Raw genomic sequence first — 20,894 nt, 5'->3', positions numbered from 1 at the left:
TTACCAAAAATGACTCAGTGTTTTCTCCAGAACCTTGTTCAGAAGTAGCCTTTATGCTGTTTTTAATATAAAGGGCAACTTCTCTTCGTTCCTACCCTGTCCTTTCTAAATACAGTGTAACCTAGTATAGCGATGTCCCAGTCCTGATTTTTATTGTGCCATGTCTCAGTAATGGCCACAATATCCAAGTCGTCCCTTGTCATTATTGCAATTATTTTTTGTATTTTTGTTCCCAAACTATGAGCATCTGTACACATTGTCCGGTGGTTTTAGTTGCTGCTTTTCCTAATCCTTCATGCTTCCACTGTACACTCTATTTTGCCTGTGTTGATCTTTTTCCTATTCAAGCTGTCATCTGTTCCCCTGGATAAGTTTCCTGCTATTATATCCAACCCAATCAATGGGTGGTTGGGGGGGGGGGGAAGGGGGGCAGTTGGATTAATTCTGATTCATTTCACTGCCCCCTTGCTACTGTAGTTTCAATATTTGCTATGAAGCATCTGAGCTGCTCACTAAGTATTCTGGTTCCACTTCAAGATGGATGCAGGCCATCTCTTTTATATGTCAAAATGGTGAGTCAAGGATTGTGCGGCCAAAAAAAACCAACAGAGGACCATAAACATTCAACAAAGTATATCCCACACACCTTTTTATTTCTCCCCATTCTCCCCCTTGACTCAGGCAAGAAAACACATGACATTCTATGGTAGTAGAGCAAGAAATATCAATTACATCTAGTAATATAATGAAATAAGTTTTATTATGTACTAAGAAAAACAGCCAAAAACAACACTTTGGCTATCATAAGTGTCCCAAGCCCCCAGGATGCCACTGCATGTTTGTATCACCTGCCTCGAACACTGGGCATCTTCTGCACAAAAGCATAGAGCTAACATCTTAGTCAGCTGAGTAATTCCTATGGAGAGCAATGCAGCATCCACCAGGGTCCAGGGTGCGGCATCACCCACCGAATAAGCTTACATTGGGAACACAACAGCCAGCATGGATCACCAATGCTGATGTGCTGAGGAGATAATAGAACTTTGAAGGTCAATACTTGAGCTGAGAAAAAGCAACACAAATCTGACTACCCAAATATGTAGCCTGATTTGGGATGCTGTACTATACATGATGTATTTATATTTATTTATCCAATGTTTTACCAGGATATCATACATTGAGAGTTACAGTACCTCTCATTTTCCAGTATGTCCTGGGCACAGAGTTATGAAGACAATACATGGTTTCATTAAATGAACAGACGTTAGACATTCAATTTACAGACATTTCATGGATGGTTAGAGATAATATATCATAAGCTTATGTAACAGTTACAGACAAGATTAAAATGAGACAGCTAAACGCTTTAAATTTCTTAAACCAGCAATCAAGATAATACCAGCATTCCTATGATGTACTGTAGTGGTGTGGGGTAGGTGCAATAGGGGAAGGTGCAAATGAGAAGAAAGGCTGATAATTGCTGCTTCTAAGGCACGTTCTATAGTGTCGGGCGCGTGCTACGCCGTGCGCACGTGCGGAATTTCTATACAAGGGCCGCGCGCGCACGGCAGGGAGAGGGGAGCAGACAGACAGCAGCGAAGATGGGGAAAATCATCTTTTCGCGCCGCTGCCTGCGCTCAAATGTATGTGTGTGTGTGTATGTATGTACAGTATGCATGGATATGTGTTTGTATGGATGTGTGTGTGTGTGTGTGTGTGTGTGTGTGTGTGTGTGTGTGTGTGTGTGTGTGTGTGTGTGTGTGTGTGTGTGTGTGTGTGTGTGTGTGTGTGTGTGTGTGTGTGTGTGTGTGTGTGTGTGTGTGTATATTTATTAAAGTTTTTTTTTTTTTAAATCTTATCTAGGACTTCCTTTCACTCACACAACCCATGCACACACATATACACAAGTAAATGTGATAACGTGATTGGTGAAAAAAACTGGCGCTAATTAAGTGCTAGTGATCACTTAAATTACAGTGAATATATATAGCTCATAAATAGTGATATCAAAGAAAATCGTGACTCAAATAGTGCAAAGGTGAAAGTATAATATAAGTTGCAACCCCCTGCTCAGACCCTCTGGAAGGGACTGTCTTGACTGGTCCCAGAAGATCAAACGATATTTTCTCAACCCAGGGGGAGCATGTGGGAGAAAACACAACAAGAAAACACACTAAGTGCAGACTGGAATGTACAGGTGTGAGATGATTGTGATGCTTGGCCTCTAAGTGCTGCCTACTCACAGGATGTAGGTAGGATATGTATAGTGGCGTGATCAGTAGAATCTGGTGGGTCCCTCTGAGTAAACACAGGAGGTGGCTGGAACTGGGGTATCATTAGCAGGTGTACATGGAAAGATAAAAACAGACCTCCATGGTGCAGATCAATGGTATACAAAAAACTTTATGAAAGGATATAAAATGTGCACTCACAATATTTAAAAGCAAAATAAGCGTTTTTCACTATATAAGTGATGGGAGGGTAGGGATGGTTGCCTCAGCTCACCGCACCGCCGATATCCTGGATAGTTCTCCTCCGCAGGCTCCCTGCTACACCCAGGCAGTGTGGGGATCTCCAGCTGCGGTCTCTCCGGTGCGTCGCGTCACTTCCGGTCTGCACGATCAGCTCCGTCGCGTCACTTCCGGTTCGGCGGTTGATTGGCAGTTCGCGGGCACCAATCCTCTCACCTCCTGGGCGGGTCCACTCTACGCGTTTCGCCAATGGAATGGCTGGCTTCGTCAGGAGTATGGACCCCCCCCTTCCAGTGTTGCTTTATATACCCTATACAATTGCTAGTTTAATTAACCTCTGCAGTACTGGTATAAAGTCTATAGACATGGTTAGATGTATTCACAAATTCATGCTAAAAAACGGGGTCAGAGTGGGGAGATTTGAAATACCTCTCCAGTCAATTGATAATCCTTTTGATTAATTAATAAGTGAATTTAGGCTGTAGGTAGTGGGGGGAGAAAAACGAATAAACAAAAAGTGGCAAAAATGTATGGGCTAAAAAATAAGCTTAATAAAAGATCTATAAAGAATCTATAAAAATACTATAAAAATACAATTCATTATAATAAAGTTCAGTAAAGTAGGTAAATTGAGTAATGAGGATGTGAATACATCCCTAAAACCATGCTCCAGCATGGTTCTTAGTTAAAGGGACAGTGCAGTAGCAGCATGTACATCACTAAAATTCATGTTAGGTACTATTAGTTTTTATATAATATTTCCAAAAAGACTTTAATCTATTCTGAACTAGACCTTATGGACAGACTCCTCTTACATGACACTCAAAAAGGAATATATAATATACTAACAAAGTCTAAACCTATAAACGACGCATATGGAAACGGAGGTTCCTGATTAACCTATGGAGGGCGGAGATGAATAGAGAGGAAAGGAATCCATATTAGAATACATGTGACAATCACAAATGCTATAATAACGTATACGATTATGGCAGTGTAAACAATGACAATATAAGGAAAGAGACAGTCCTTAAAAACATATAAAAAATATATATAAAAAACATATAAAACCACTAAAATTAATGCAAGGATTTTATTTTAGAGAGGCTTTTTATTTCAGGAAGGGGGCCACATCTATCTCCATGTTTAATCCTCTGGGATGGAGTGATCTCAATTTGTGTATCCAAAAGGACTCTCTTTTGATAAGCTCTGTATTCCTATCTCCTCCACGCCAGTGTTGTTTAACGAATTCTATTGGCATGTACGTTAGTCCCTTGGGATCCCCCTGATGTTTTTCTGAGAAATGATTAGGAACACTATGAGTGACTAACTGCCTGTTAATGCTGCTAAGGTGTTCTAGTACCCTTGTTCTGACTGGTCTTTCTGTTTTCCCCACGTACTGCAACCCGCATGGGCACTCCAGGACATAGACTACGTGGTCTGTCCTGCATGTCAAACATGATTCTATCTGGAGAACTTCTTTTGTCACATCCTGTGTTTACTCAGAGGGACCCACCAGATTCTACTGATCACGCCACTATACATATCCTACCTACATCCTGTGAGTAGGCAGCACTTAGAGGCCAAGCATCACAATCATCTCACACCTGTACATTCCAGTCTGCACTTAGTGTGTTTTCTTGTTGTGTTTTCTCCCACATGCTCCCCCTGGGTTGAGAAAATACACACATATACACACACATACACACATATATACATTACATTACCTGAAGCACTATATACAGGAAAGCATGCGGCACGTGCACGCGCGTTCGCATAGGTACGCACGGCCGCATGCTGTATATAACAGCCCTAATAGAGAGGAAGAGGCAGAGTATCAGTATCCCCAGATTACATGCACTCAGTAACCCACATGGATAGTTGAGATAGTAACTAGCAGTAGTGTAAGCTATAATGGGGTGATGAGCTTGATTGGTAGTAGCCTAAATTGCCGCAATTTAATCACTGATTAAAAAGCAGGGTGCTGTTTAATGGCCTACATATCTGTGTTTGTGTCCTTGATTCAATAAATTTTGCCCTTTACTTTGGGAACGTTTTCTCTTCAAAATCATTTTTTCCAATGGAGATATAATGCTCTGCCCTTTTCTTCAATTTTCACATCGTAAAGGGGGACGGCAGAGGTACGGAGAAGCTCCTGATTGGCTGCAAGCAGAGACTGTCGCCGAAAAAAATCAAATATCAGTGACTGCCAGATTTGGTTTGTCGCCGTCGCGTGCACTATAAGCACCGACGAGGGCGACAATGCATTTGTTTTGCCACGACGGTCGCGTCGCGGACACTATAAGCATAGCCTTAAAAGCAGCAATTATCAGCCTTTTTTCTTTAAATACTTATACTGGTGGTGGCGGTTTCGATGCTGTGTGTGATGTACTAATGATGGTACCATATACAGGTTCAAAGGAGCTGAGCGGCTGTACCAGCACATTCACTGCAACTTTGGGTGTACCCAGAACACAAAACATCCCAAGACGTGACAAGTTAGCAGGGACCAACGTCTTGTTGCTGGGTGAACCTCTTTGGCTGATATTCCCTTGGCAGTACTTGTGTCAAGTAACAAACTACTGTATCTACAGCATCAAAGCCAAGGTGAGGCCTACTATTTGCCAGCTCTTGTTTCAAGAACACATCCTCTATAAGCTATAGAAAATGGTGACCCCTAATGAGACATTTGATGGCTAAATGGGAACGATTATTATTGATGAATCTGCAAAAAGGAAATTATTTCCCTCACACAGGCCCGGTACAGACTAACACAGCCAGACTCTTAAAAAGTTAAAGACATTTTAAATACACTACTCTATATGCAATGATCAGTTGACAAGAAGACATATTTTAAAAGACTGATTGTTTAAAGTTGAATTTCGTTATGCTTGTTAAAAATTTGTTCTCTTTCTCTGGGTGCAGGGTTAATGTATGTGTCTAAAAAGTTATTTATTTAATTGTTTCTATTTATTAAACATCATTGTTACTTTATCAAATAAACTGTGAAATGCTTCCTTTTATTGATCTTTATTACAGTTATTGAGTTTTGTACAAGGAAATATTATTGAAGAAGTAATAAATTAAACTTAATAGTTCAGCCATGCATCTGCTAAGGTGGGTTTTAAGCAAAATATTGGGTAACATTTCTCAACACAACTTCACCTCCCCTCCACCATACAAATAAACGGTATTATACTAAAAATGACTATAAAATGAAGGGAAATATTTAGAACAAAAAAAAGAAGGTTTGGTTGGTTTTAAACAAAACATCAATGCAATCAACTTAAAACTAAGTTAAAAATAATCAACCAGAAAACAGAACTTCAAAGTTAATATCATTAAAGATTGGTTATATCTGTGCATGGGAATATTATGGGGTTAAACATTATTAGGTTAATACAGGGATGCGCAAAGGGGGAGGGATATTTTCTGGGGTGGGAGCGTGGTTGTTACAGAGGCCCTGCGCATACCCGAAAGCATTTAAAATAAATGCCGGAATCGCGTGAGACCTCTGTAACTTTTATTTACATTCCAGCGACGCCTCTCCATGGCAACCCGGCGTCAAACGACTTCGGGGAGTCACGGATGCAACGTTGCCATGGCAACGTGGTGTCACATGACCCTGTGATTTCATTTGATGCCAGGGCCATGGAGGGAGGGGGGCGCGAGCCGGAAGGGAGTGGAGACAGGGGGGCGTATGTCAAAACTTTGCGCACCGCTGGTGATAATACTAATTATGTGGAGTCCAGATCCTAGGTCGTGTTATTATTTTGGAGTTTCGCATCAAAATCCTCAATCATGATTGATTACATTGGTTTTAGAACCTCTGAATCTCTCTCTCTGTCTTTCTTACTCTCTGCCTCACTCAACCTCCCTCACCGTGTCAGCTCAAAGTAAATGAAGTCCTGTCTGTGCCCTACGCCTACTTGCTGCAATTACTTTTCTTACAATGATTGAGGAAGCAGTCAGTCAATATGATTGCCAAAGGACTGTTGGAGATGGTGTGCAATGCATTGACACTTTGAGAGGACAAGGATACTCTTCCCAGATAGGGGACTGCAACAGTGCCTGATGCAACAATGTCACGATGTTCATCACATTCCTCAGCTCACCATTCAAATAAATATTCCTCTCATCACTTCATCACTGACTGCAGTAGTAGATGCTTCACTTGACTTTGTCTCATGCAGTCATCATTATCCATCATCACACTACTTGCTATTTGCTGCTACAGTAGCGCAACTAAAACTTGGCATACAATGAACTTGTTACTATAAGTGCCTAAAGTGATGATCTATGTGTTCAACACGGGGGCTTCTCCTCATCGTCTTCATCATGATGAGACATCATTTTAAAAATACTATTGAGAGGCTGCGAGTGAGATTTTGGACACTGTAACCCATGCACTTTAATGTTATTGTACCTCTTCTGTGGTTTTGTAGGGATTACTCCCTTGTTGTTTATATTGCTCTGTTTTTTGTTTATAAGACAAAAAATATTGTAATAAAATATTTAAAATTGTCCAGTGAGAACAATTTTTTCTTTTAATATATGACAGCGTACTGTTAACCAAATATATTTTTGTACACTACAGTGATTTGTTTTGAATGTCAATAAGCATTAAAATAGCACCCTTTGTCACTTATCACCAATAATATATATTAACAATTGCTGAAATGTTTCAATATGATATATATATATATATATATATATATATATATATATATATATATATATATATATATATAGTCGTGAGTGGAGTACCTCAGGGATCGGTACTGGGACCCCTGCTTTTTAACTTGTTTATTAATTACCTTGAGGTTGGCATCGAGAGCAAAGTCTCCATCTTTGCTGATGATACTAAATTGTGTAAGGTAGTAGAATCAGAGCAGGATGTAATTTCTCTTCAGAAGGACTTGGAGAGACTTGAAACTTTAGCAGGTAAATGGCAGGTGAGGTTTAATAAAGATAATTGTAAGGTTATGCATTTGGAAAGCAAGAATAAACAGGCGACTTACAAATTAAAAAGGGATAAATTGGGGGAATCCTTGATGGAGAAGGATTTAGGAGTGCTTGCAGACAGCAAGCTTAGCAATAGTGCCCAAAGTCATGCAGTAGCTGCAAAGGCAAACAAGATCTTATATTGCATAAAACAGGCAATGGATGGAAGGGAATTAAACATAATTATGCCCCTTTACAAAACATTAGTAAGACCACACCTTGAATATGGAGTACAATTTTGGGCACCACTCCTTAGAAAAGACATTATGGAACTAGAGAGAGTGCAGAGAAGAGCCACCAAATTAATAAAGGTGGTGGACAATCTAACTTATGAGGACAGGCTAGCTAAATTCGATTAATTTACATTAGAAAAGAGGTGTCTGAGGGGATATGATAACTATATACAAATATATTCGGGGACATTACAGGGAGCTTTCAAAAGAGCTATTCATCCCAAGGGCAGTACAAAGGACTCTGGGGCATCCCTTAAGGTTGGAGGAAAGGAGATTTCACCAGCAACAAAGGAAAGGGTTCTTTACAGTAAGGGCAGTTAAAATGTGGAATTTATTACCCATGGAGACTGTGATGGCAGATACAATAGATTTGTTCAAAAAAAGGTTGGGCATCTTTTTAGAAAGGAAAGGTATACAGGGATATACTAAATAAGTAAACATGGGAAGGATGTTGATCCAGGGAGTAATCCGATTGCCAATTGTTGGAGTCAGGAAGGAATTTATTTTTCTCCTTATGAGATATCATTGGAGGATATGACACTGGTTTTTTTCCGATTGCCTTCCTCTGGATCAATAAGTAAGTATAGATATACAGTAGGATAAAGTATCTGTTGTCTAAATTTAGCATAGGTTGAACTTGATGGACGTATGTCATTTTTCAACCTCATCGACTATGTAAATATATATATATATATATACAGTGGTCGACAAATCACCCAACAATCTACTTGCCGAACCAAAAAAATCTACTCACCACCTAGCCCCGCCCCTAGCCCCGCCCCCGCTTTAAAAAAAAATGAATAAATTCCTAGTAAGAACAACATTCGTTTTTGACATTAGTTTATTTATTGTATTACATTATACTACAATTAGTCCTTGTTACGTGTGTGTGCGTGCGTGTAAATGTTAGATTTAGAAACAAAAGCCAGATGTGAATGACTAGTTTCCTGCACCCTTTAACCAGTGTCTGGATGCCCCCACTTAACAATAACTAAAGCAGCAATCCCATCTGGGATCTTACCTGATCCGCAGTCCCTCAATGTCCAGGTACCCTCATTCCCGCAATGTTATATGGTGGAGGGGAGGTATTCCCTACCTGTCTACTGGGTTAGGGGGGATTCCGATGTCTCCCATGTGAAGCTTGAGTCAGATCTGGAAGAAAGCAGTATAGGTTATTTCGGTGTAGGTATAGGGCAGTTAAGATATATAGGGTAAATAAGAGATCCAGTGTGTGTGAGTGTGAGTATGAGTGAGAGAGAGAGAGGAAGTGGGTGAGAGAGAGAGACAGAGAGAGAGACAGACAGAGAGAGACAGAGAGAGACAGAGAGAGAGAGAGACAGAAAGAGAGACAGAGAGAGAGAGAGAGAGAGACAGAGAGAGAGACAGAGAGACAGAGAGAGACAGAGAGAGAGAGAGACAGACAGAGAGAGACAGACAGAGAGAGACAGAGAGAGAGACAGACAGAGAGAGAGAGACAGAGAGAGAGACAGAGAGAGAGACAGAGAGAGAGACAGAGAGAGAGAGAGAGAGAGAGAGAGAGAGAGAGAGAGAGAGAGACAGAGAGAGAGAGAGAGAGAGAGAGACAGAGAGAGAGAGACACACACATAGAGAGAGCAGCACACACACACAGAGAGAGAGACACAGATACAGAGAGAGAGACACACACAGAGAGAGAGAGAGAGAGAGAGACAGAGACAGAGACAGAGAGAAAGACACAGAGAGGGAGAGAGGGACACAGAGAAAGAGAGACACAGAGAAAGAGAGACACAGAGAAAGAGACACAGAGAAAGAGAGAGAACGAGAGAGACAGAGAGAGAGAGAGAACACACAGAGAGAGAATGAGAGACAAAGACAGAGAGAGCGACAGAGAGAGGAAAAGGACGACAGAGAGAGGGAGAGGGCGACAGAGAGAGGGAGAGGGTGACAGAGAGAGGAGAGGGCGACAGGGAGAGGGCGACAGAGAGAGGTAGAGGGCGACAAAGAGAAAGAGAGGGCGACAGGGAAAGGGTGAGGGAGACAGGGAAAGGGTGAGGGCAACAGGGAAAGGGTGAGGGCGACAGGGAAAGGGTGAGGGTGACAGGGTGAGAGCGACAGGGAAAGGGTGAGGGTGACAGGGATAGGGTGAAGGCAACAAGGAGAGGGTGAGGGCGACAGGGAGAGGGTGAGGGCGAAAGGGAGAGGGTGACACAAGGAGAGGGTGACACAGGGAGAGGGTGACACAGGGAGAGGGTGACACAGGGAGAGGGTGAGGGCAACAGAAAGGGTGAGGTGACACAGGGAGAGGGTGAGGGTGACACAGGGAGAGGGTGAGGGTGACACAGGGAGAGGGTGACACAGGGAGAGGGTGAGGTTGACACAGGGAGTGGGTGACAGGGAGAGTGTGAGGGCGACGGAAAGGGTGAGGGCGACGGAAAGGGTGAGGGCGACGGAAAGGGTGAGGGCGACGGAAAGGGTGAGGGCGACGGAAAGGGTGATGGTGACACAGGGAGAGGGTGACACGGGAGAGGGTGACACAGGGAGAGGGTGACACAGGGAGAGGGTGACACAGGGAGAGGGTGGCACAGGGAGAGGGTGAGGTTGACACAGGGAGAGGGTGACAGGGAGAGGGTGAGGGCGACGGAAAGGGTGAGGGTGACACAGGGAGAGGGTGAGGGTGACACAGGGAGAGGTTGACACAGGGAGAGGGTGATACAGGGAGAGGGTGACACAGGGAGAGGATGAGGTTGACACAGGGGAGGGTGACAGGGAGAGGGTGAGGGTGACAGGGAGAGGGTGAGGGCGACACAGGGAGAGGGTGAGGGCGACACAGGGAGGTGGCTACACACTCACAGACATACACACTCACTCACAGACATACACACTCACAGACACACACACACTCACTCACAGACACACACACACTCACACACACACACTCACAGACACACACACACTCACACACACACACACTCACACTCACTCACTCACTCAGTCAGTTACACACACACACACACACACACAGTCACTCAGTCACTCAGTCAGTCACACACACACACACAGTCACTGTCTCACACACTCAACTACTGTCACTCACACACAAACACACACTCACACCACTTACCAGCAAGGCAGGGGGTCGCACATGGCAGCAGTGGGGCCTCCGCATGGCAGTGGGCCCTCCACACGGCAGGAGGGCCTCTGCAAGGCAGGGGGGGTCGCACATGGCAGCGGGGCCCTCTGCACGGCAGCAGGACCCTCCGCACGGCAGGAGGGCCTCTGCAAGGCAGGACACCGCTGCAGCACCCCCCCCCCAGAGGCGGATGCCGCCACAACACCCTCCCCCCCCCCGAAGTGGATGCCGCCGCAGCACCGCAGCAACCCCCCCCCCCCGAAGTGGATGCCGCCGCAGCAAAAGCGGACGCCGCACCCCCTTCAGAGGCGGACACTGCCACTGCCTACCTCCCACCCTGGACAGCAAGTGGGGACCCCCCTCAGCCTACCTCCCACCCTGGGCAGCAAGCGGGGCCCCCCCCAGCCTACCTCCTGCCCCGGGCAGCAAGCGGGGATTGGGGGCATGGAGGGGGGAGATCGGGGGCAGGAGGGGGAGGAGATCAGGGGCAGGAGGGGGAGGATATCGGGGGAAGAGGCTTACCCAGAGCTGCCTGCCGGCCCTCTTCCCTGCGTCAACCCAATCAGGGAGGGGTATTATTTATTTATTAAAAAAAAAATTGGCGCAAGCAGGGGAATTCATAGAGCCGCAGCATGGCTCGCCAGCAGCCTAAATCCACTCGCCACGGGCGTGTGGTTATGCCTATTTGTCGAACACTATATATATATATATATATATATATATATATATATATATATATATATATATTAAAAAAGAAGAAGAAAAAGCGCCTGATCCTAGTATAATATTGTTGATAAAAATGTAATGGTCTTGAACATACACAATTTAAAACTCACAAACATCCAAAGTTTTAGTGCATGTTATGAGAATACTCATGCCCCAACATGAACCAGGAAGCTGCTCCGTTTGTCCTCATCTGCTCAAATGGTCACAAGGTCAACTCCTCACGGGTCTTCACGAGTCCTCCCAATAGGTGTTGTTTCCGAGAGAGTCCTCCAACAACCCAAAGCAGGCACGCAGCATTCCAGTCATTGGAACTCCCAATCAGCGTGCCGGTCAGGCGAACTCCCAATTCTCAGGGTAGAATATACACTCCTCCTGCGTAGTGATTCTGACTTGTAAATCACACGGCTTCTCAGCAGCACAGCCCTACGCGTTTCCTCAGTCAAGCTTAATTCATCAGGGGATGGATTCTGGTTGTGTATACACATACTAAATAGTCCCAGAAACCAATCAGGAGAGACTAATCAAATCTCCACCTGAGTATATGTTGCTTTGTTTAGCATACTTAATCTCCCTAGATTACAGAAAATTTATACAATAAATTAAAATATCTTAAATGAACACACTAATCATTCTTTGCATAATTATACACAAGTTTAATACAATACAAACATCATATGATGTAAATGGAGGGAGAAAAAACTCTATATTATTAGGCTTATATAGAGGCCAGCAGAGCTATGATTTTCAGTTGTGATTTAATTTAGTTTGATTTAACACGTAATAGCATAGAGGGGTTAGTTAAATATAGCTACCAATAAACCACATATAATATGTAAAAGAGTGGTGGTTAACTCTTGATTGAAAAACCCGTCCCAAGGGGGTTAACCAGACTTACTTGAATTAGTCAATCTAATATTATATTATACATGTACAGTATAGCGATACATTGAAATAAATCCTAAATGACCCCGACCCAACTTTTAAATCACTGTTGATATTAATTGGACAAATTCCAACTTTTTGGTATATCGCCATCTATATGAGAAAATAGAAAATAGATTGAAGAGTAAAGATACTTTAAACCATAGTCAATAAATATTGTTTTATATATTGTTATTATTTTCTCTACAACATTTGATAAAAGTTTTAAAGTAATTTAAGTTTTTATAAAACTTCATCATCTGTTTGTTTTTAATTTTCAAAATTGTGGTTTTCAAAATCTCCTTCCTTTATATTTCGAAAACCCCAATTTTACATTTCAAATATAATATTTATTTATCACCAAGAGAACAGACCAGGACCAACGCCCATCAATTACTGTATGCATGTCTAATATATAAATATGGCTTGACAAATGCACTCGCCCGCACGCCACGGGTGTGTATTTTGTTCGCAGGCCTACGGATATAGGATAAAGTATCTGTCATCTAAATTTGGCATAGGATAAACTTGATGAATGCATGTCTTTTCCCCACCTCCTCTACTATGTAACTATGAGACAAGGACTAAATTTAGTAAAGTGTAAATGTAATACAGTTAGTCCTCGCTATCCAACGTTTTACTTTACAACGAATGGCATATCGAACGCTTTACAATGCAACCCTATGGGCCATTTTTTCGATGCCAGAATGCGTTATCCAACGCTCACCGCCACTGATTAACATGGGACTCACTTTACAACAGTTTCACTATCCAACGCTACTTCCAGAATGGATTCCGTTGGATAACCGAGGACTGCCTGTACAATAAATAAACTATTTTATCTCAAAAACAAATGTTATTAGTTCTTATTAGGAATGTATTCAATATTTTTAAGTGGGGGTGGGGCTAGGGGCGGGGCTAGGTGGTGAGTAGCTTTTTTTGGTTTGGCGAGTAGATTTTTGGGTAATTTGTCAAGCCCTGTGTATGTATATATATATATATATATATATATATACATATATATATATACATATATACTGTATATATATATATATATATCAAAACAAAACAAAAAATCAAAGTAGCGCCTCTATTGTAACCTAACAACTGTGATTATGTCTACCTAACTGTGAAATACAACCAATGGGGTGGCAAAGATGGGTATATAAATTTAAAAAACCTATGTTAACTTAAGATATTACATTTAAAAATAAAAAGCAATGTACTAATACTTTAATAATAAAAAATGTGTAAAAATAGAGTAAATAAAAACCAATGGATAAAATCTGTAAAAAACCTTAAAAAACACAGAGTCCTGTTCCAAATAAACGCATCCAGGTAATAGGCAGCCCGTTTAGAAGGGATCACTACTCCTTGTTGATACCTATGAAAAAGAAAAGAAAAAAACAGGCGCACACCTAGTGCATTAAAGTATAACAATTCGGTTTATAGAACAATAAAAACAGTCAAATGCCCACTCACAAGTGTACACGGTATATAAGCAGGTATGAGATAGGCTCTCATAAGCCAATACTGCCGTCCGACTCAGCAATGGTGTCCTTCTCCTGTGTGCTCTCCTGCAACCGGAAGTGACGTCCACCCGGTCAGGTGCCCCGCACAGGAAATCCCTCCGGGAACCAGTACCTTCAGCTGCCTGCTTCTGGTCACTGCACCACCGGGGGAAAGAGGCATCCAAACTTCTGCTTTGCCTCTCACAGCCTGCAATAGTTCTCAACCCGCAGTAATGGTCTCCGTGGGGAAATGACTCCTCTGTCTTAGCCACGCCCTATGCGTTTCGTCATCTATGATGACTTCATCAGGGGATCTGATGAAGTCATCATAGATGACGAAACGCATAGGGCGTGGCTAAGACAGAGGAGTCATTTTCCCACGGAGACCATTACTGCGGGTTGAGAACTATTGCAGGCTGTGAGAGGCAAAGCAGAATTTGGATCCCTCTTTCCCCCGGTGGTGCAGTGACCAGAAGCAGGCAGCTGGAGGTACTGGTTCCCGGAGGGATTTCCTGTGCGGGGCACCCGACCGGGTGGACGTCACTTCTGGTTGCAGGAGACCACGCGGAGAGCACACAGGAGAAGGACACCATTGCTGAGTCGGACGGCAGTATTGGCTTATGAGAGCCTATCTCATACCTGCTTATATACCGTGTACACTTGTGAGTGGGCATTTGACTGTTTTTATTGTTCTATAAACCGAATTGTTATACTTTAATGCACTAGGTGTGCGCCTGGTTTTTTCTTTTCTTTTTCATATATATATATATATATATATATATATATATATATATATATATATATATATATATATATATATATATATATATATATATATATATACAGTGTTCGACAAACCTATACATCTGCACGCCCCGGGCGAGTGGTTTTAACGTCGTTGCGAGCTCCTATTGGCCCTAGCAGCACATGTGTTTTTTTTTTTAATTTTCCCTGCTCACGCTGAAAAAAAAAAAAAAAACTCCCCCTACCTGATTGCTGATTGGCGCATGCTCCCAGGCTTTGTGGGCGCGCGGCCAGGCTCTATATGAGCCCGCCCCTAACGAGCGGCCATTCTTTTTGCCCGGAGACCTGTTGGAGAGTAAGTACTCTCTGTGCCTCCATCCCGCTGCCTCCTGTGCGCGCTCCCCCTGGTCCCCACATGCCTCCTGAAATCACCCCAGCAGCCCCTCTGCTCTTTCCCGCTGCCTCCTGCAAGCCCACCCTCGCGATCCCCCTGGTCCCCACATGGCTAGCGTACTCACCCCGCTGCCCCTCTGCTCCTTCCTGCTGCCACATGTACGCCCTCCCTCAGGCGTGTTGGCACTCCCCTTCCCCTCCTCCTGCCCCTCGATCCCCCTGATTGCTGCCCGGGGCGGGAAGTCCCCACGGCTGATGCACAGGAATGGAGGAGCCAGGGACAGAGGAGAAGCTGCAGCAGGAAGAGGAAGCCAACCTCACCCTCCCCCCTAGTCTCACTCCGGTGCCTGCTGGAGAGGAAAAGGAAGCTCCCCCCCCCCTCAGCTGCAGGGAAAGAGAGAAGCCAGCCGGTGAGAGAGGTGAGAGAGACCTTGGCTGCAGGGATCCCCTCCCTCACCGCTCCACCCAGGAGCCATAGCCCCCCACAGCCTTCTGAGACCCACCTCCCTGGCTGCCCACATACCACCACCGCCAGGGTGCCAGGTACCGTTCACCCCCTTCCTCTCATGGCTGCACAGAGCCTCCCTGCAGCAGCACCCTTTCCCCTCCACTCCTCTGCTGCAGTTCCCCTGCACTTTACGCCTCTCATGCGTGTGTATATGAGAGAGAAAGAGAGAGAGAGAGAGAGAGAGACAGAGAGAGAGAGAGAGAGGAGAGAGAGAGAGAGAGAGAGAGAGAGAGAGAGAGAGAGAGAGAGAGAGAGAGAGAGTGTGTGTGTATGGGAGAGGTGTGTGTATATGAGAGAGAAAGTGTGTAAGTGTAGTGGAGAGAAAATGAGTGTGAGTGTGTGCAGGACACAAGAAGTACCCCCCCAATCAGTCACCCCCCCACCCCCCACCCAGTCACCCCCCCCCTTTACCCCCCCACCCAGTCACCTACCCAACCCCCCCCCCCCACCCAGTCACCCAGTAAGTCACCCCACACCCCCCAGTCAGTCACCCCACCCCCCACCCAATCAGTCACCCCACCCACACCCAGTCACCCCACCCCCACCCAGTCACCCAGTCAGTCACCCCACCCCTACCCAGTAAGTCACCCCACCCCCCCCCACCCAGTCAGTCACCCCACCACCCACCCAGTCAGTCACCCCACCCCCCACCCAGTCATCCCCCCACCAGTATCTGTCTCCCTCTCTCTCACTCTGTCTCCCTCTGTCTCCCTCTGTCTCCCTCCCTCTCTCCCTCCCTCTCTCCCTCCCTCGCTCTCTCTCGCTCTGGATATCTTATTTACCCTATATATCTTAACTGCCCTATACCTACACCGAAATAACCTATACTGCTTTCTTCCAGATCTGACTCAAGCTTCACATGGGAGACATCGAAATCCCCCCTAACTCAGAAGACAGGTAGGGAACACCTCCCCTCCAACATATATCATTGCGGGAATGAGGTACCTGGACATTGAGGGACTGCGGATCAGGTAAGATCCCAGGCGGGATTGCTGCTTTAGTTATTGTTAAGTGGGGGCATCCAGACACTGGTTAAAGAGTGCAGGAAACTAGTCATTCACATCTGGCTTTTGTTTCTAAATCCGACATTTACACGCACGCACGTACGTACGTAACAAGGACTAATTGTAGTATAATGTAATACAATAAATAAAATTATGTCAAAAACGAATGTTATTCAATTTTTTTTAAAGCGGGCCTGGGGGCGGGACTAGGGGCGGGGCTGGAGGTGGGACTAGGGCAGGGGGCGGGACTAGGTGGTGAGTAGATTTTTACGTTTACGTAGGTTACGTTACTGTGTCCACCAGCTGGTGTGGGAGGAGGGCTGAGCAACGTTAGGAGTTTGGAGAGTGGAGAGCACTGGCTCTATCTACATCGGAGATTATAAATGGGATTTGCAGCTTGTGCGGCTGCACATGGCTTTTAAACAGCCATTTCTATCTGCCGCAACATATCCCTTTGGAGGAAATTGGCTGTCATGTGAGGGGGTTTTGAGGAGACAGGATGGCATCTCTAGTGCTAGCCCGGATCAGCGTTACCATCTTTATTGTACAATTGCCGGCACAGCTGACGGAGGGACGCGGAGACCTCGTGGGGTTCATCACAGATACACTTACCTGGTGAGATCGTTCCCATACCCCCCTCTGCTTTCATCCTGTGGATCCATCAATAAGTTGCAATTTGTAGCCTCTATTGCTACTAAGCACTCCACACTGCTATTTATCTCCACCTATCCATTCCTATTGCTGCTACGTTTACAATCAATTGCTATGCAATCGAGTATCTTGGTATTTCCCAGTGCCACTTCCTCCCTTTAGACCTTTTTGGACTATTTTTGGACACAGCTTTTGGATATATATATCTATATATAGATATATATATATATATATATATATATATATATATATATCTTTTTATTTTCCTATTATACCCCATTGCATTATATTGTTATGTTTTGATATTTAGTGTTTGTTTTTTCTTATTTTCTGTTTATCCTGCAACCAAGCCTATTTTTGTCTTTATTACATTTCTGCCTTATTTTAATAGCATTTAGGTTTGCGCTTTCTTCTTTTTTTTCTTTATATATATATATATATATATATATATATATATATATATATTGTGAAACATACAGGACACCTACAAGCTCATATTGAACCCCCCAAATAACCACAACATATATATAAGCATATAAGTGTCACAGAATTGTGCTACTGAGCATGGCAATATATTTAAAACCAGAGACAGAACATAAAACACAGACAGAGCTCAGTGCACATCCAGTGAATCTCATACACGGTACAGTGCCTAAATATATATGTATAGATATCTATTAAATAAAATGGTCTTTTAGTTTAACATTTTGGCCAAATTGTTCTAAGCCCCTGAGCCACTACACGGTAGACCACATCTCAAGGGTCCCTAACACTAATATAAATTCTTAATAACCTGTGCATTACCAGGAAGAATGATTTATAATAAATCTGTCAAAATTAGTTGCATAGTTCTAAGTCTGATTGAATCTTTTATTAACCTGTACATTACCAGGAAAAACACTCTGTATTAGAGTTGTCACAATCAAACTGCAAGCAAGCATGTTACCCTGAGAGTGGGAGATGCTATGGAGTGAGCTTTTAACCATTTAAATGTGGGAGGGGTGAGCTTAAATTAGGTAGGAGGTTTCCACCCTCCAATCAGCTAAGACTAACTGAACAAGAATTGTGAAACATACAGGACACCTACAAGCTCATATTGAACCCCCAAAATAACCATCTTTATTGTGCAATTGCCGTCACAGCTGACGGAGGGACGCGGAGACCTCGTGGGGTTCATCGCGGATACACTTACCTGGTGAGATCGTTCCCATACCCCCCTCTGCTTTCATCTCATGGATCCATCAATAAGTTGCAATTTGTAGACTCTACTGCTACTGTACTAAGCACTCCACACTGCTATTTATCTCCACCTATCCACTCCTATTGCTGCTACGTTTACAATCAATTGCTATGCAATCGAGTATCTTGGTGTATATATATATATATATATATATATATATATATATACCATACCAAGATATATATATCACTTGTGAGCACATTTACATATCCTAGACAACCCTGCCTGTCAACAATTATCACCCCGCATACAGTGCTTCCACTGCAGCAAGTGATTCTGGGAAATGACATGCAAATGAGCACACAATGTGCTTTTCAATGGCTTTTCAGGCAAAAGGTGACATATTGTGTGCTCATTTGCATGTCATTTCCCAGAATCCCTTGCTGCAGTGGAAACACTGTATGCAGGGTGATAATGGTTGAAAGGCAGGGTTGCAGACCTGTCTTCAACATGTAAATGTGCTCACAAGTGATATTCTTTATTGGCTATATGCTAACGGTGGAGTTTTTTTGTCACCTTTTTCACCCACCATAACTTAAAATGTATATACAGTATGAAAACATAAGAGATACCGACGCCTTGAAAGTCCAAATGAGTGATTGTCGTGGAAGTCCCAAATGTAGGGATGAAAGGAAATTACTTTTCAGTTCCTCAATCGTCGGATGATCAGATAAAACTTCCTCCGTGGGTTGCGTGATATGGAATGAGAGAAAAGACAATATAGTGAAACACAGCTAACATAGAGTGGATTATTCAAAGACACACCTACATAACAAAACAAAAACAAACAAGACAAACACAAGACATACAAAAGCAAGGCTGAAATTAAAAGTTAGTTTAATACAAATCTAAAACAATATAAAATTGTGAATGAACGAATGACCCAGAGAGCGCCAATCCGGTGGAGTAAAACCGGAGCCCTACTCACAGGATGGCTGATGCTAAACGGGCAATGGATGTCAGGTATGGAAAGAAGTAAGTCCTCCTCTGGCTGCACAGTAGTATTCACCGGCGTGCTTCTCCGTGTTCCGTACTCCTCAAGCAGATGTGACGTCACTGATGGGTGGGCCTTGAGGGGGAATGTCCGTCCTGCTGCTAATCTAAAACCGGAGCATTATGTAGGTGTGTCTTTGAGTAATCCACTCTATGTTAGCTGTGTTGCACTATATTGTCTTTCTCTCATTCCATATCACGCAACCCACGGAGGAAGTTTTATCTGATCATCCGACGATTGAGGAACTGAAAAGTAATTTCCTTTCATCCCTACATTTGGGACTTACAGGACAATCACTCATTTGGACTTTCAAGGCGCCGGTATCTCTTTTGTTTTCATGTCTAATTCTGATTGTACTATCAGGTTCCACCAAGCAGCCTAGTACCCCATTAGGGGGTTCATCCTAATAGAGGGAACACTATTCACTTGTTCTTTTTAGCGCTATTTACACATCACCTTTTTCTCTTTTAAAATGTATATACATACAGTGGATGTAGGACATTATTCATTCCATCTCCTGAGCACATGACAATATATTTACACTCTTGTTAAATGGACAAGTGACGTAAATTGCTTTATGGACCATACTACAGCCACCATTAAGAATATGTAGTCCTGGTAAGAATTTGGGCTATAGATCTTTTTCCTACTGGTATAAGTCCTGCTAAGGGCAGGCCGCCAGTAGTTATCATGGGTTTCCCCCGCTTCAAGCCCTGCCCTGATTGGTGGAGGTAGGCCCCCTGACTCTGTGTGGAAGGCATGAGACACAGGGGAGGGGCCTGCTGACATCATGATGGGTGGGGCTGTCTAAATTTAGTTGCCTGATCCTGTCAGTGGCAGTAGTGTTAGAGTGAGTTCTGTCTTGGGAGTGAAGAGAGAGTCCTGTCCTGGGATCAGGAGGAGTGAGTTCCAGGGGAGACATGCCTCACATTTGGAGGAGCTCAGGCCAGCCTGAGTAGAGTTGATAGAACAGTGGTGGACCAATGCCCCTCACCCTGCCTAGGAGGTGAGGGAGAGCTAGCCCCACCCTGGGTGTCTGTACCTTGGGGTGGTGGCAGGGAGCAGTGAGAGCCCCAGACAGCCCATCCTGAAGGTGTACAGTCTGGAGGAGAAGGAGCAGGAGGAAGAGACCATTGTATATGATTTGCTGCTGCTGCTGTGAGCTGCTGTGCTAATAAAGAGACTTGCTACTTTTACAAAGAGACCGAGATTGAAATCTCTCGCCATATTGCGGGGGCTTCTCTGGAAGGATTTCACCCTGACCTGATAGGGCTTGCCAGAGATGGAGGTGCTGCACCACTAAAGAAGATGAATGCAATAACCCCAGAAGCCTGTCTCTGTTGTCCCCCATACCATCACGGGAGACTCAGGCCTCCTGTTACCAG

The sequence above is a fragment of the Ascaphus truei genome, chromosome 2 (assembly GCF_040206685.1).
Source record: "Ascaphus truei isolate aAscTru1 chromosome 2, aAscTru1.hap1, whole genome shotgun sequence".
In the NCBI taxonomy this organism is placed as follows: domain Eukaryota; kingdom Metazoa; phylum Chordata; class Amphibia; order Anura; family Ascaphidae; genus Ascaphus; species Ascaphus truei.
This window is presented reverse-complemented; position numbering follows the sequence as displayed.